The following is an 18,971-nucleotide window of genomic DNA, read 5'->3' on the forward strand; positions in this document are numbered from 1 at the left end:
GCCAAACAAGCCCTAAGAGGGGTCAAACAACCTCAAACAATAAAGTGACCTTAAACAACTATTTAAAGCACTCAAAAACAAGACTTTTATTAGTTATATACAAAGTCTGAAAACAGTTGCAAGATAGGTTAAAAAGCTATGCAAAAATGGGGAATAAAAGGCAAGAACACTCACCCTTGAAGAACACTTCCAAGATCACAAGGCCAGACCTCTTCTTGGATCAAAACCAGCTCAAAAAGTCCAAGATCAACCCTCTAAAGCCTCAGTAATTAAGGAAAGGTGTAATGGTAGGTGTTTATGTGCAAAACTATGAACAAACACACATTTATACACAATGAGAAGAAAGTATAGATATAGAGTAGACACACTTCTAACCCTGAAAAGAACCAGACCTCTGGAGCTTCTTTCCAACCCTAGAAGAGGAAAGAGAGGCCTCCTCTTTATAGAAGCTCCCTCTTGCAAAGCTTCCAAAGTAAGCTAGTCGAGAGGGAAATCCTATGGAGGGGGTACAAAGTGTATGCCAGCTAGCACAGTTGGCATAAAAATATCTGCAAAAGTAAATGCACAGTGATCGGCCAGCCAAAAATGTCATTTTGACAAAATAAATGGCCGACCGACCATCAAGAGTGCCGACCAGCCAAAGATATGGCCGGTGGCAACAAAGCACTGGCCGGTGGCCTCAAGCCATGGCCGGTGATGTGTGGGGATGGCCCACAAGCCATTCCCTGCCCCTCAAAGGCAAAACACAAGTGTTTGGTGCAAAACCAAACACAAAACAATCGAGTCGAGAGATCCCGAGCCAAGGCGCATGGCCGAGACCTCCGAGAACTCAAGACGAACACAAACATGGATAATCACCGAGTGTTCAAACGGTGACGTCCAAGTCTTGAGGACGGTCAAAAATGGGGTGTCTACACCAACCCAGTGATACACGCCTCATATTCTGCTTCATTGTTTGACACTTTAAAATAGAGTTTGAAAGCTAAGGGTATATGGGAATCATCGGGTGCTATGAGAAACCCACCTATCCCATAACCATATTGATTAGCTACTCCGTCAAAGTACATTATCCATGTCTGCTTTTCTATCTACGGAATCTCCTCATCTAGGAATAGGTACTCTACTGCTTTATCTCCTTCCATGGGGAGGTCTGCCAAAAATTCCACTACTGCCCTCACTTTGACAAACTCGCAAGTGATGTACTTGAGGTCAAACTCAGAGAGAAAAAGCAACCAACGAGCTAGCCTACCCATAAGTGTCAGCTTCTCAAAGAGATATTTCATAGGATCTAATCTTGAAACTAGAATTATGGAGTGAGCTAACAAGTAGTGTCTCATCTTCCTAGTCACCCAAACCAAAGCTAAGCAAGTTTTCTCCAGAGTGTAGCGGGTCTCATAATCCAACATCTTCTTTCTTAGATCGTAAATGGCTCTTTCCACCTTAGCTTCTAATTCTCGAGCTAGCATGCACCCCATGGTCGAGTCTGTTACCGAAAAATACATGATCAACGGCTTTCCAGATTTTGGTGGTGACAATACAGGTGGATTCTGAAGGTACCGCTTGACCTGTTGAGAGGCAAATTGACATCGATCATCCCGTCGAAACTTCTTCCCATTCTTCAAGAGACCAAACAGTAGTTCACAAGTCAAGGTTAATTTTGAGATAAATCATTTTATGAATTACATTTTGTCTAGAAAACCGCGCACCTTCTTTTTAGCCCTTGATGGTGGCATTTCTAAGATGGCCTTCATTTTGGATGGATCTACTTTAATTCCTCTCTACGTAATTAGAAATCCCAGCACATTCCCTGTAGTCACCTCAAAGGTGCATTTTTGTGGGTTCAACCTCAATTTGTACTCCCTGATTCGTTCAAAGAACTTTTCCAACGTAGTGTATGTAGACGCGCCCGCGTGGGGTCTTCGCTACAGTTCGGACTCGATTTGTTGTCACGGTTCTTAATCTTGAACCAAAGAGTCCAAATCCGGCAAATCGTTTTGAGAAACAGATTTTTTGAAAAGAAGTGCCAAACATGGACTGCTTTGCCAGATACAGAGTCGCCACCTAAATATTTTTAATGGGGAAATTTAGGAAACCCTGACTCGGTGCCGAAAGCCACATGTCCGTCATCATCGGAGTTGTCTCGGCTCGGGAGCTTGGGTACGATCGGGGAAGGTCAGCTATGAGCACCCCCTTTCGCCCGGTCTGAGGACCGGCCTCTACTAACCATGATATCCGATTTTGAAAACGTTATGTGTTCTTATTCCATTTATTAGCCTAGAATTACTATGTTATGCGCACAGCACACAAGTATAGACTAGATTGCCTAATTTGGAAATAAGCATTGCATATCCGTTTGTTTTGGAAAATGTCTTGGAATTTGCTACTCGCAAGTAGGCTAAAACACGGATTTCAATGAGTTTTTTTCCAACTCAGACAATCCAACCTTCACCCACAGGCATTCAAACAGTTTATCACATAAGCATCTAGCCACATGGTAAGCATGCTGTCATGATATCATACACACGCATGCGATATGCTAAAGCATGAAAATACTTACATCGTACTCCGTGCCAAAATAATAAACTAATTAGCCAATGTGCATGGTCCTAGTTCATGTCAATTTGACTAATGCAACACATACAGGGTGCAATTTGGAGCAGGCTCGGCTAACATGGCATGTGAAATGCAATCAATTGATGCACGTATTCAATTTGGAATTGAAGTACAAATGCAGTTAGCATGATGTACCGAGCCCGATGCATGCAATACTGATGAATGATGCACGCATGCATAGCATAAGGTATGCTAAATTAAACATGACCTATTACTAACCATCATAAGCAGGTAAGTAAAAGGGAGAAAGAAGTGGGGGTTGGAAGACATGCACACACTCGCCCACACTTATTACAAATTTACCCTCGCTCGGAGGGACCAAAAGAATATACAAATTAATTATTACAGACCACTTAATTAATTAACAAATTAACTAAACTATGGAAAGCAATAAAGGCCTCGGGAAGAGGATCCAATGCACGCGTGCTCGGGTTTGCTCGGAAATCCAATGCCATGCACAAGTTTGCCTCTATTTTCCCTGCTCTGCTCCTCTGAAAATTGTACAAGTCCCAGGATATGCTCTCTGCACACTGTGGAACAGCACCGGCTGAGGGGAATGGCCACCGGCCAAGGGAAATGATCACCGGCCACAAAATTGATTCATCGGCCAACACTATTTGCCGGTCGGCACTAAACACTGCCGGTCGGCAGAAAGTTCTTGCAGAAACCTGTTTGACAGCAGCAGAGGGCAGACAAGGCATGGCAATGCATTTTCAAAGCAATGTGTGCACCACCACATCCCTTATCATATTTATGACTCAAAGGGGGGTGGTACTCGATTCTCAGACCACCAATCGCGCATTTCAATGCGTGATGGCCCAAGAAACCAAGTGTGCATTTTCAATGTGGAATGAAATGTACATAAACAAACAATGAGCTCAACCTCTATCATACTCAAGTCAAGAGGCCAAGCATGCATGCCAATGCAATGCATCCTAGGCATGTGAGCTAGTATGCAACATGGCAATGCAAACAAGCAAGCAATGAACAAGCATGCAAGCTAATGGACATGCAAGACATGATGCAATCAAAGCATGCAAAGTGTAAGACATGTAACAACATGTAAAGAGTGGGCTTAAACCAATTTGGGCAGCCCTATACTAGGCCCAAAACAGTGGCCATAATGATGCAAGTGAGGCAACAAAATACATGGAATACATGCACAATGCATTAACCAAGCTTAAGGCACAAAAATGCAACTCTACCAAAGCATGGCAAAGAGGGAATATGGCATACAATGGTGCATGTTCCAGATCTGAAATGGCATGCCAAATGACTCCAAAATGACTCAAAAGCATGCAAACACTCATGTAATGCATTGTTAAGGACTCAAGCACTAAAGCTAGTGAAATGCAATACACTATAAACATGCAAAGCGATGCTCGAATGATGAGACCAGCCCCGAACAGTCCCTATGCAGCCCAAAATAATGCTAAAACATGTATGAAATCTAGCCAAAATAATCTAGCGTGCTTGGCCAAAAACAACATAACATAGGCTAGCAAACATGGCTTACATGGCAAGTGTGTGAAGCATATGGAATCTCACCAAACCATCAAAAATCAGTGAATAAAACATATGAAAATAGGCCCAAATAACCACTGATATGCAACGATGGCATGCAAAAATGATGAGTTACTTTAGAGGGCCATGCAAGGAGTTATTAAGCACATGCAAGATAAACATTTAGCAAGACCAAATCAACTCTGAAAATGAGTTCTAAGGGTCCTAAAACCCACTGAAAAATGCCTGAACCGAGCCAAAGAAGTGTGAAAACATAGGCCCCTTTGTAAGGCCAAAAATGCAAGTAATGAAGACAATAAGGAGAGGGGATGGCCCTCTCCTTCTTAGGACCTCAAACCACCATCCTCACCATTGAAATCCCTCAAGATTTCAGTGGTGAGGAGGCCCAAACAATGTGGTCCCGAAGCTCACCAAAAATAGCACAAAATGGGGCTAAACAAGGCCTAAGAGGGGGTAAACGACCCCAAACACAAAAGTTTCCTTAATGAAGTATCTTAAACACAAAAAAAAAAACATAACTATTTTATGTTATACACAGAGCTCAAAATAGAAAGCAAGACAGGCTAAAAACTTGTGCAAAAACGGGGATAAAAGAGGGTAAAGTGAGCTCACCCTTGTAGCTCAGCAAAACAGCCCCTTTTTTGGACCAAAACCAGCTCCTTGAGCCTCTGAAAATGGCCTCCAAGATCCTTAGGGTTGTGGTGGAGGTGTTAGGATAGGAGGTGGTGTGTAATGGAGCAAGAACAATGGAGTTTGGAGCTTGGGATGTAGAGATATGGAGGGAAGTGTATGGTTTTTGTCTTAGACAAATTCCTCCAACCCCTTGAATGGAAAGATAGGCTCTCTATTTATAGAGAAGATGGAGGCTTGAAGCTTCTAAGAGAAGCTAAGCAAACAAAGGGTCAAGGGGGTCAAGGGGGTCAAGCTTCTCTTAGAAGCTTGGAGCAAAAGGGCCAAGCTTCTTGGAGAAGCTAGGCAAAGGGGTCAAGCTTCTTGGAGAAGCTAGACAAGGGTTCAAGCTTCTCTTAGAAGCTTGGAGCAAAGGGTTCAAGCTTCTTGGAGAAGCTAGAATAAGGGTGCAAATGGTGCAAGCTTCTCTTGGAAGCTTAGAAGGGTTCAAGCTTCTTGGAGAAGCTTGGAGCAAAGGGTTCAAACTTCTTTGAGAAGCTAGAACCAAGGTTCAAAAGGTTCAAGCTTCCTCAAGAAGCTAAAACCAAGGGTTCAAAAGGTTCAAGCTTCCGCAAGAAGCTAAAACCAAGGGTTCAAAAGGGTCAAGCTTCCTTAAGAAGCTAAAAAAGGTCAAGCTTCTTGGAAAAGCTAAAAAGAGTCAAGCTTCTTGGAGAAGCTAAAAAAGGGTCAAGCTTCCTCAAGAAGCTAAAAAGGTTCAAAAGGGTCAAGCTCCCTCAAGAAGCTAAAAAAGGTCAAGCTTCTTGGAGAAGCTAAAAAGAGTCAAGCTTCCTGGAGAAGCTAAAAAGGTTCAAGCTTCCTCAAGAAGCTAAAAAGGTTCAAAAGGGTCAAGCTCCCTCAAAAAAAGGTCTCGGCCAGGAGAAGTGGCCGATTGATCAAAAACAGTGGTCGGCCGACCAAACACAATGTCGACCGGCAACAAAGAGTGCCGACCGGCAAAATACATTGCCGATGGCATAAAATCACTGGCCGGTGGCCTCAAGCCGTGGCCGGTGATATGTGGGGATGCCTCACAAGGCATTCCCTGCCCCTCCAAGGCAAAACACAAGTGTTTGGTGCAAGACCAGACACAACACAGTCAAGTCGAGAGATCCCGAGGCAAGGCGCGCAATCGAGACCTCCGAGAACTCAAGACGAACACAAACAAGGGTAATCACCAAGTGTTCCAATGGTGACGTCCAAGTCTTGAGGACGATCAAAAATGGGGTGTCTACAGTGTAGTGCCCTTCTTGCTCTTTAGATTTTACAATCATGTCGTCCACATACACCTCAACTTTCTTATGGATCATGTCGTGCAAGATTGTGGTCGCAACTCTCTAATATATAGCCTCGGTATTCTTCAACCCAAAAGGCAGAACTCTGTAGCAGTAGGTACCCTACGGCGTGGTGAATGCAGTCTTCTCTCTATCCTCAAGTGCCATCAAAATTTGATTATACCTAGAAAACCCATCCATGAATCATAGCAATGCATGGCCGGCAGTGAAGTCTACCAGTTCGTCGATGTGCAATAGTGGAAAGTCGTCTTTCAGACTAGCTCTGTTCAGATCCCAAAAGTCGACACAAACCCTGATTCTGCCATCCTTCTTTGGAACCAGAATGATATTGGCCAATCAATATCGATATTCAGATACCAGCAAAAACCCTACATCGAACTGTTTCATGACCTCTTCTTTAATCTTCAGTGCCCAATATGGATGGATTCTATGAAGTTTTTCCTTGACAGGTCGGGCCTCGAGGTCAAGAGGGATCCAGTGTTATACAATCTCAAGATTCATCTTCATAGGACCACGCAAAAAAATCTTTGAAATCTTTTAATAAAGCGATTAAACACTCACGTTCCTCCAAAGACAACGTAGACTTAATCTGGACTAAGCGTGGATCCTTCTCAGTACCTACGTTAATTGCAATGATTTCATCTACATAAAGCTGAGCACATCTCTCTTCCTCTCGGTTAATCAAGTTTTTCAAAGCCTAAGGAATTTTTTCCTCTTTGTTTTCATTAAAATTTTGAAAATCTTGGTCAATACAATAAATTAGTGACACAGAGAAATAAACAGAATCTACAGCATTCTCATTTAGAAATCCAGGCTCTTCCGTTACAACTAACTCAAAAGAAAATGCAAAAGAGGACCTAGACAGGACCTTGGCACCCGGGCTACCACCCCCGGACGTGCCAGACTCAGACTCTTCAATAGGACTCAAATCTAATTCTGACTCAGCAAACTCGGTGGAATCAGATTCTGGCTCATCATCCGGTTCAGAACTATCAATGGTGCCCTTCTCGAATTTCCACACCACGTGTAGAGCCTCGACTATGTCCATGATGAGACTAGAGTAATCTGCGCCTGGTTGATCCATAATCATAGAGATAGTAACACAATTCCCTAAGTTAAATGACTCAGCCTCGGCGTTGGAGTTCATCAGTAGGTCAGCCAGTGCCATCCCTAATAGCTCCTCTTCATCGCTATCTAAGTTCGCGTTTCTACCTTGCCTTGTACCGCCACTCGGGTTAATCTGCCCCTCCTCCTCTTCATTGTCTTCCAACTGGATCAAAGAAGTTCTCAAATCCCGGTTATCTCATCTTGGTTTCCCGTTCGATCCACGATTCCAGAAATCCACAGAAAGGGAAATCTTCTCCTTGGCGGACAAAGCGTCCGTTTAGGGTTCCCCTAATTGGCTTGTAGACCAGTTCATATTTCCCCCCTACCCTTTTTACTTTAATTATTTCTCTTAATTCATCCCTCTTTCTCTTCTAGTCTTCTGCGATCGGTTTGTACCCCAGTCCAAAAGCATGGGGATTATGGCTTATTTCCTTGGCAATAGTATTTCCTTCCCTTCCGCTTCTACCCAGTCCCAATCTGTGAATGTATCCTTGCTTATTAATCATATAGATGGATTGGGCACTCACATAGTTCCCATCATCTTCTGCCATGATAGGCTGCACAAGTCGAGCCTCTGCCAAGGAGAAGCCGAAGAGGAACAAATCCTCTTCCCCATGGAGTATTTCCAATAAGGTGTGGTGGTCCCCAGAGGAGGGTGGATCAAAGAATTGCCGTAAACAGTAGCAATCCCTCCCTTGAATGGATATTTCACCAGTTGGTGCACCGTTGAGGAAACTGCCTTCATTTGATACAACCAAGGCCTTCCCAAAAGCAGATTGAAGGTTGTTGGCACATCCATCACATGCAATTCAACCTCATGCTCAGACGGGCCAATAAGTATTTGGCTCTTGATGGTCCCTATGACATCCCAACTAGTATTGTCGTAGGCTCGAACAACTTGAGTTGTAGGCGTGAAGTCAACTGGTTTCAAGCCTATTGGCGTAAGTGGTCCTTTCCGGACATACGTTAATTGCCAAATTGGTGTCCACTAGTACTACCGAAATCCACTTCTTCCAACTCTCCAAAGTCACATATAGGGGTTTGTTGTGGTTGGCCCATTCTGGTGGTAGCTCTTTGTCCGTAAAAGACAACACTAGAGTAACATCCCCAGACGTGACCAAAGACACCAGCTAGTTAGTGGTGGTGTCGATGGGCAACTTAGTATTGTTTAATGCCTCTAGCAATGCATGCCTGTGCTCCCGAGAAGCCATCAGCAACCCCCAAATCGATATATCTGCCTAGAGCTTCTTAAGTTGTTTCATGACCAAGTCCTCTTCTATGTTTTTCTCCTTCAATTTCTCAGCCTCTTTCCCAGAGGGTTCTGCTTGATCTAGGGATAGTGGTTTGAAATAACAACCACTTCTGGTCATATGGTTAATCTCATCTGCATACCACGTGTTGTCAAGGGTACTGGCTTTCCACCCCTCATCGGTGTATGTAAGGCTCAAATCACTGTCCTCTCATAATTCCCCTGTAATCATTGTTGGGTCATTATCAGACTCCACACGGATCATATTCATATCACGCCCTCCGTCGATGCACCACTCCTTTTTTGGAGCTGATTCAATCTCTGCCTTTCGGCACTGCCTAAGTTTCGTGGGCATCCTTTCCCTGTCGCCGGAATCCCATTCGAGTTTTTCCGTGGTACGGACATCATCCGCTTTTGACTCGACCTTTTATTTTCTCCTCCTTTTCTCCTGCTCTCAGGCTATCTTTCTCTGTATTTCCTCTATCTTCTCTCATTGGAATTACTCCAATGCTCGTTCCTTCTTGGTCATAGGCATGGCCTCAGCCTTTCTATTCTCACCAGTTTTCTCTCATTTTGGATTCTTCTTTACCTGCTCCTTCGTATCGGATACCTCTTCGCTACTCAACCATCCGTTGTTGGATTCAAGCTAGCTTAGGTCCCACCACCCGATCTGAACATTGCCTACATCCTCTTCCTCAAAGAAGTAGTGGTTTTCTAGGTCTTTTTCTATTTCTTCCAGGTCATCAAGACCTTGTTCTGGCTAGCCATTCAGATTTTGCCCAGGCACATTTTCCCCAATGGCGCTGATAATGAGGGAGTCTAGCAGTATGATTGTAGGTTTTGGCTAGTCCGAAGCCACAATGTACTAGTTGGGATCATACTTTTCTATAGGTGAGGCTCTTTGCTCCACAACTCGGGTATTTGACATCCATTCTTCGAGTGAATTCCTCTTCTCTTCCACTTCCGCCACCACAAGTGTGATTATTACAAGTGTGAGTATATGTATGGAATAAAAAAAAAGGAGGTTGCAGAGATGATTATTACAAGTGAATTCCTATTCTCTTCCACTTCTGCCACCACAGGTGAATTCCTCTTCACTTCCACTTTCGTCACCAAGAAAAGAGGGAGGTCGTAGAGATGATTATTACAAATGTAAGTATATGTATGAAAACTGTGGAATAAAAAAAGCTATCAACTCAAATAGATTGGTGTCTAACGCCTAAACCACCAAATCTATGAGGACTTACAACAACACATGCATAATATTCAAATGATAAAGTAAACAAACAACTAAAACAGCCCCAAAACTAACAAAAGCAATGCTGAAAATTAGTTTGAAAAGCTAGAAAAAACAAGTAAAAGAATAGGAGAACAAAGCTAGTAAGCAACCAAAGGGTGGCTAACTCCTCCACTTTTTCGACTTTAAAATCACATGTTTTAGCCTCTGAAAACTCTAAAAAAATAGTAGCTAAAAGTTGAGAAACAAGTGGGAAACACAAGGATATAAGCTATAGAATAACGTTCAAGAAAGGGTAGTTTACCCCTCCACCTTTGGTAGCTTTTAAATCACAAGTTTCACCCCACAAAAACAGTCCAAAGACAGTGTAAAAACAGCAAGAAAAGCGAAGGAAGTAGTGTAAAGATGGTAAAAGTTATACCTCTTGAAGAGGAGTTACTCTTTGGTTCACAAACCACCAAGTGATCACCCTTAAGAGTTGAAAATTTGGCTTAACAATCTCAGCAAAGAGCCTCAAATTTTTGGTTTAGGAAGTGTACGTATAGTGTATGTATATTGCACGATAGAGAGGGAGTTCATTTTACAAGTTTTTGGCTCTTAAGAAATTTTTCTAACCTAAAATCAAGAGGGATGGTCAAATATTTATAGGAAAAACAAGTTCCTTAGTCGGAAATATCTGTATCAAGGCATGCACATGGGGGAACAACTGGCAGTAAATATCTGCCTATTGGGAAACATGGCCTGCCGGCCACTTGTTGGCCAACAGACTTTTGATTAGTGAGGCTAGAAAAAAAATTAGGTTTCGGTCTAAAGGAGGTGGAATGTTTTAGGCTCTAAAAGTCAAAACCAAAGCTCTTTGCTGAAGAAATTGAACAGTTTGTACAACATACTAATTCATCATTAAGTGTTCACCATGAGGCACCCATGTCTTAAGGGCGGTCAAATATGGGTTGTCTACAATGAGGCAATGGATACTTTTTCTTAACAGTTACCGATTCAACTTTCGGTAATAAATACAAAGTCGCAACGCACCATCTTTCTTCTTAGCCAAGACAGCCCGTGCTCCCTAAGGCGAAGTACTAGGACTGATAAAATCCTTATCTAGCAATTCCTAGAGTTGAATCTTCAACTCAATCAAATTGGCACGTGCAAATCTATACGGTGCCATGGAAATCGGTGTCGTGCCAGGCATTAAATCAACAGAGAACTCCATCTCACGGTGAGGTGGTAAACTAGTAAGATCCTTGGGAAAAACATTTGGGTATTTACGAACTACACTTGGTAACTCTACCCAGACCACATCACTCTCAACACCCAAGAATGTATCATGATGAAAACTAAGCTCACCCTGACCACGCGGGTCACGCATGGGCAATAAGGTTCTATCGACTTTATCCCCCGTAAAATAGAAAAAATCACACTTGAGGTATATACAGTAACCCTCTAACAGTAACAATCTATGACAGCCCGATACGACGATAACCAGTCCATACCCAATATAGCATCAAAGCTCGATATATCAATCAATGCAAATGAAAAAGGAAGACGGCAACCTGTATATCACAACCCCAACACCCCTAGTCTAAAACAACTTCACCACCAACTGGTGACTCGACCCTAAGTAGAGATGCTAACTGAGCCACTTCTAACCCTAATGTCGATACAAATGCAGACGAAATAAAAGAATGGGATGCACCTGTATTAATCAACACATTGGCAATAGAATTGCATAACAAGAATGTACCTCTCACAACTGAAGGCACTGGCACGACGTCTGGCATGGTAACAGCATACACATACCCTGTAGGTCTCTGCTCCACCTGCTCACCCCTCGGAGCATAAGTCTGATACACTGACTAAGCCAAAGAAGCTCTGTGATTGGCCCTCGAGGCCTGTGCTGACTATGCAGGCTAATGGCTCTGTGTTTGTCTTGAACCAAATGCACCATGTGTAGCACCTGACTAAGGAGAAAACCTCTTCATATGCCCTGACTGCCCACACTAAGAACAGGTAAGTGGCTACCATCCCCCCTAACTCTAGCTCTGAGAGTGAGCCGAGGACGGTGCAGGCTGTTGCCCTCCTCCTCTCTGTGGGCAAGCTGGAGATTTGTGACACAACTGGCCACACTTAAAACAAGTGAAACCTTCCCGACTACCTCTTCCTGAACTCGAACTAGGTACAGAAATGATGGATCTAGACTGTGCAACCTGGGACTGCTGTGGGGCGGAACCCTTCTGTCTCTTACTGTCCCGATTCTTCCCTTGAATCTCTTGACCCCTCATAGAGCCCCTCATCTGCTCTTCCTCTGCCTGAACCATGGTCTCCAAATGAGCTGCCGCCTTCACAAGGAGTCTATAGTCCCTAATCATTTACCCAACTACTATAAAAAGAAGCCCAGTCCTCAACCATTTCTCGAACTCGATACAACTATATCCTTCAACCACCATGAGTTCTGGTGCAAATCTAGAAAGGCTTGTGAAAGCAGCCTCAAACTCGGCTACAGGAAACTAAGCTATTAAGCTCAAGATTTGGTCCCTAAACTTCTTCCTAGCAGTGGGAGGCAAAAACTTGCCCTGGAAGGAGTTGAACAAGGCCACCCAAGTCACTCAAATGCTCTCACGCGCATACTTCTACCATTAACCTACATCTCCCTTCAGCTAGAAGGATGCCAAGGTCACTCTCTGCCCATCATCCTCGATGCCAAGCATCTCGAATGTTTTCACCATCTACTCAAGCCATTCATCCACTTTCAAATGCTCTTTAGGGTCACCCAAAAACTCATCTGGATTCAACTGGAAAAATTTCTCATCAAAAAGGATGGCCCTGCTTCAGTAACTTGGGCCTGGGCTTAATTCTCAGCCCTAAGAATGTCCATGGATTCTCGCAACGCTCTACTCATTTCACAGGCCAAAGCTCCCATGGCCTGTTGACCAACTGGTTCAGCCACATTAGCCTGACTAACCCCTTCTTCTTGCGCCAGAATCTCATCCGGTAATGGCACCTCATGCCATCTAAGCCCATTACGTCCACGTCCTGGCATCCTAATGATGCTAACAAAAGAAATTAGCACATTTACAAATGTGAGAAAGCTAACTCACTCGCGTCCTAAGGCAATGGATAGCAGTAATTCACGCCATATAAGCATGTAGTCACATAAACACATACCAATTTCCTTCCCAGATAATGATCATCCCGCGACATTGCCAGAGTTCCAATTAGAAATAGTAGTTATCAAGTGCCCTTCTAATAGAACTTCTAGAAACCCGTAGACTCAATCAATATCTTAGAAATTAAACACCATACTCATATAATCACATAAGCATGTTATCACATAGCATACCAAACATACAAACATCTATATCAAGCAAAATAAACCCATCGTGGTAAGAACCACTTCCCATATATCCAAAGTGTTCAAACCCGGTACGATCTGATACCAAGTTGTAATGCCTCGAAATATATACAATAACCCATCCACAGCATCCAGAAGTAATAACAAAGATAAATTAATTATCTTATGTTAGTTTCCAAATAAGTTTTACAAAAGAGTAACATATGCTGGTATACATTTACAAGCCTAACCCTGAATCTATAGCATGTGTTCCATAATAAGGAAATAGTGTGAAAGTCAAAACAAATAAGAAATTCCCTAAAGGCTTACAACTTTCCAAGACGGTTCTTGGTTACAACAAAAATGGAATTTAAATCCAATACAGTTACAGGCCCTTGGCCTATACAAAACATATACAAAAAAATCAACAAAATGAAGTTCTTGCTCCAAGTCCTCCCATGCTATTGCCTTGGCGGAGGCATGTCATCTACGCCTAAAATGTTTTCCCACAGAGGGTGAGCCAAACCCCAGTAGAAACAATCCAACATGGTACATGAATCTTAACAAAGCTAAAAGGTGAACGTATATAAAATGCTTATGCAAAAACATTTTATATCCCTTTTCAAAACTATGCAATGTCAAGTTAATTTCATAAATCATAAATCATTTCATTTACAATAGAAAACAGGGTAGTGAATCACACTCTAGGAACCCCAAAGTAAATACAATATTTCATGGAAATTTCATCCGCGGGAAACTCTAACTAGCACCCATGTAAACGTAGGCTGTAGAAGCACTACTATTGCCATTTTATGGAAATTTCATCCGCGAGATCGGCACCCATGTATATGCGCAGTTTTTAGGACTTTCACCATGGACACTTAGGCCAACTTCTTTCAACGAGACAATACATACTTTCCAAATTCACCCCTTTTTCTTAAACAGTAAACATTTCCAATATAAAAGTATGAGGTAAAGCTCAATGCAATTGAATGAGAAAATAGTTTCAATTCTCCTAATTCTCATGCAATTTCTACAACAATCATAGTTGTTCTCCACTGATAGCCCAAACTAGATATCTCTAAATAGATAATTAATTTCTATAAACATAAAATTTCCAAATTTTAAGGTGTGAATGATAATACATATCCAACTCTACATTCTCATCAAAACCAATCCAATTTTATGTTTCCAACATGAATTCCATAACTTATATAAAATCAACATTTGACACAATTAGGGAAAAACCCCCTTTTCTTCCCAAATCAATTCTACATATCGAAACCAATCGTTTTATCACAACTCAATCGCATTTCAAATTCCACAACAATTTCCATGAAACTATTAGAGAACCCCTCATTTGAGTTTTAACTAAAAACCCTAGATTTGTTCAAAAATTTCCCAAATCACAATATTGTTTCAAAGCACAAATTGCTAAGTTAAAACTCATAGAAAGTGCGAAGAATCCCAACCTCAAACTTGGAAGACAAGAGAAGAAGAGGGTAGGAAACTCGAGGATGCTGAAAATCAACTTTGCTCCGATTAGAACGAAGCCCTCGTTGAGCTCTATCTTTTTAACAAAGGGGCACAGGTAAAAAGATTGACAAATTTAGATGTATTTGAGGGAAATAGATGAGTTTTAGAGAGAAAGTGAGCAATATTAGGGTTTTGAAATGTTTAGAGAGCAAGAAATGAAAAAGTGCTTAAAAATTGCTGTTTACGAACTGATATACACATAGATTTCTTGAGTACAAGAAGTGTCACTCGAGCGACCAGACACAATAAGTTACACCGCTCGAGCGCAAGAAGCTTCGCTTGAGTGAAGAATGCCAACTTCAAGTACTCAAGTGCAAGAAGTGTCACTCGAGCGAAGAGGAAAAATTATGGGCAATAACAGTTAAAAAAAAAAAAAACAAGCTACAAACCTGTTCCAAATGCAACCAACACATCCCAATAGCCAACTCAAAGAGAAATAAGGGGAAGCAAGACATGAACAACTATAGAAGACAATGAAACTCGGATTTAAAACATCTAATGGGTCGGGTCTAAACCAGAATCGCTATAACCTCCCCCCTTAAGGAATTTCACCCCCGAAATTTTAAACCAAACATTAAAACCATGTTTAAACAGGTTACAACAATGATAGTAATTCAATCTCAACACTATGACCCATCCACCGGTCTTTCACTCTCATCAATATGAATCTGAATCTACAGTTCACATTTCCAATACATATGCAATGTTTATATTAAATTAACATAACAAAGTTTTCAATACATGTTCAAACATCAACAAATAGGTCCAGATACTTCTCACGGATTTCTGCCTCACATTCCTAAGTGGTCTCCTTAACCCCGTTGTGTCGCCACAACACTTTTACCAAAGGAATTGTCTTGCCTCGCAAGACTTGGTCTCAAGTATCTAAAACTCTAATGGGTCTCTCCTCATACGAGGCATCCTCGTTTACCTCTAACTCTGTCCAATCCAACATATGTGATGGATTCGATTATGAAACACATCATGAAACTTGGAAAGTTGTGGTGGCAAGGCCAAATAATATGCTACCTTTACAATCCATTTGAGAATCTCAAAAGGCCTAATAAACGTAGGAGACAACTTCTCGCTCTTTCCAAACCTCATCAAACCCTGCCTAGGTGATATCGTCAAGAAGATGTGAGCACCCACTTTAAAAGATAACGGTCTCCTCCAATGGTCGACATAGCTCTTCTGACGACTCTGAGCTGTAACCAACCTCCTGCGGATAAGTGCAACTTTCTTTGTCATTTCCCAGACTAACTCTAGACCTATCATAGGTGCATCACCCACCTCGGCCCAACACACAGGAGATCTACACAGTCGACCGTACAAGGCCTCAAATGGTGCCATACCAATACTCGACTAGAAACTATTATTATAGGCAAACTCTACTACGGGCAAGTGCCTCTCCTACTACCCCTTAAAGTTAAGAACACAACCCTGAAGCATATCTTCAAGGATTTGAATGGTACGCTCTGACTACCAGTTAGTCTGAGGATGACAGACAGTGCTAAAAGTCAATGTAGTTCCCAAGGCATTCTATAGGCTCTGCCACAGCTGAGCTATGAAATGCAAATCTCTATCGGAAATAATAGTCACAGGAACCTCATGAAGTCGAACTATGTCCCTAATATATAGGTCGACAAGATAATCTACCAAGTCACTTGTGCGCATAGGTACAAAGTGCACTAACTTGGTCAACTGATCAACTACTACCCATATGGCATCATTACCCCATTGAGTCCTTGAAAGACCCACAACAAAATCCATCATGACGTGCTCCCACTTCCAATCAGCTGCAGGCAAGGGTTGTAACGAACTCGCTAGCCTCTAATGCTCTGCCATGACTTGTTGACAAGAAAGGCACCTCAACACAAATACGGCTACATCCTTCTTCATTCTCTTCTACCAAAATTGGTGGCTAAGGTTGTGATACATCTTTGTCCCTTCTGGATATACCGCAAGGCGTGAATGATGAAACTCTCGGAGTACCTCCTCTCGACAAGACTCCAGCATGAAAACATGGTGAAGATATCTAACACTCGAGTCAAAATACACATTCAAGCCCCTTTCTACCTTCCTAGTAGAGATCTTCTCCTGGAGGGTTTCTACCTCAAGATCACCCCTCTGTGCTTCTATAACTCAGCTCAAAAGTATAGGTTGGGCAACCAGAGTATCACCCCTCTGTGCTTCATTTTGTTGATTATTGTATATGTTTTGTACAGGCCAAGGTCTTTTAACTGTATTGGATTTAAATCCACTTTTGTTATAACCAAGCACTGTCTTGGAAAGTTATAAGCCATTAGGGCATTTCTTATTTGTTTAACTTTTGTCCTATTTCTTTATTGTGTAAATATGCTATAGATTCATGGTTAGGCTTGTAAATTTATATCAGCATATGTTACTCTTTTGTAAAACTCAATTGGAAACTAATGGAAGATAATTGCTTTATCATTGTTGTCACTTATTTATTTGTGAATGGGATTTTGTATTTATTTCGGGCCGTGCCAAATTTGTACCCGCATGGGGAGTCAAGGTACCCAATTACCCTGTCTATGCATATTGCCTTGCTGTTTCTAGAACCAGCAAATGTGGAAAAACATGATTTTGGGTGTCCGCATCCCCACTGTTTCTAGAGTCGACAAATGCGGAAGGGAAAAATGTTTTGGGGTGCCCATCGCCCTACCGTTTCTGGAGTTGGCAAATGTGGGACAATTTTCAGTATATAAAATCTATATTCTATGTATGTATTTCAAATTTTCAACTCTTACTTAGAAGGTCATAGTACATTTACTGCCCATGGAAAATTTTGAAGAGATGTAACAATTTCATGCATTGCATATTTACACTCACATACATAGACACTTATATGCTACTTCATTTACATATTTCAAATGTTACATTGCATGATCATGGGTTATTAAATTGGCTATGATTCATCACCTATTGAGGTTAATCTCACCCTAAAGTTAACAAATTTCAGGAAATGGTGATGAACTGCCTACCAAGGGATGATTTTTATGTGAAGAACCTTTTTAGAACTTGGATACAATGCCTTTGAAACCTTGTTAGTCTTGGGGGTTTTTTTTTTTTTTTTTCAAATTGTTTTGTAATTGTGTAGTTTTGTTGAAGTTGTTGTATTATGGGACACAACACAGAAAAAATCACTATTTGTCTGTTTTTAGCTACATATTTAGAAAATCGTTATAGAAAGCATGATGCCAATTTTTAGTGACAAATTCAAAAAAATTGTCACAAAAAATCTTTTTTTATCTCCAATTCTAATAGATCTTTCATTAACGAATTCATTGGACTTATGGGAATTAAGACCAATTATTAGGACATGTTGATAATTTATCTTCAAATGGGTATCCATGTCCAATCCATGTAAACCTAACTATAATTGGGTTCACAATGAGCAACTCATTTAAATACATTTATAAATTTTGATGAGTTTATATGAGTTTTAAACAGGTATAATTGAGCGAGTTGATGAGTTTGAGTTGGATTTGCCACTTCTAGGGCCGTATATTACTTACTAGCTAAGCTAAGGCTCTTAAGAGTGGAATGAGCACCCCTCTGTAATTTCATCTCTATAAACTTGAACATATCTCTCTTGTTGGCTCTAATTCGAACCAACATTGATGATCTGAATCGTTTTAGCTCATATGATCCATAATAAATTTTATCTATACAAAAAAATTAACTTTATCATATATCTATAAATACAAGAACAAAATCATATTTTATTTGTAAAATGAATGGCAAATAGGATTGTAAAATTAAACCATCCATTTTATAAAATAAAATGTAATTTCTTTCCATCTTGACAGTTATTTGATAAAGCTGATCTTTTATATAGATAATTTTTACTACGAGACTTACAAAATAAATGATTTGAATCATCAATATGGGTCTAAACCAGAACCCACAAAAAATGTATGAATAGGACCATATCTTTTAAGAAATCAACTAATTACTAAGCCTTCATTTGGGAATAACTCTTTTAGTTTGACCTTTTGACTTTTTGGTCAATTTGATTAAAAAAAATTGTTTGGGATAAACTTTTGACTTTTTTATTCTTTCGTGAGAGAAAAAATAAAATGATTATAATTTAGATATTACATATTGTCTTATTAATTTTTTTAATTTATTTTGCCTTTTAGTGTTTTAAATTAACCCCAACCATCTTGAGAAAGGGGGCATGAGGATAGCTTCTTTGAGATTAGTTTGAGTAATTCGCAATCTAGTTAATGACATGATTGTACAAGCATACGGATCAGCAAGTAAGATTATTTGAGTATGTCATGAAGAGGTTTGGAAATACTCCAGAATCTAATCAGACATCTTCGATCCTCTGATTGTTACCTGAAAAAGGGATGAACACTCCGGTTGGGGGTGCTGGAATTAGCA

This window comes from Camellia sinensis, chromosome 7 (assembly GCF_055761805.1).
Source record: "Camellia sinensis isolate YWXY chromosome 7, ASM5576180v1, whole genome shotgun sequence".
In the NCBI taxonomy this organism is placed as follows: domain Eukaryota; kingdom Viridiplantae; phylum Streptophyta; class Magnoliopsida; order Ericales; family Theaceae; genus Camellia; species Camellia sinensis.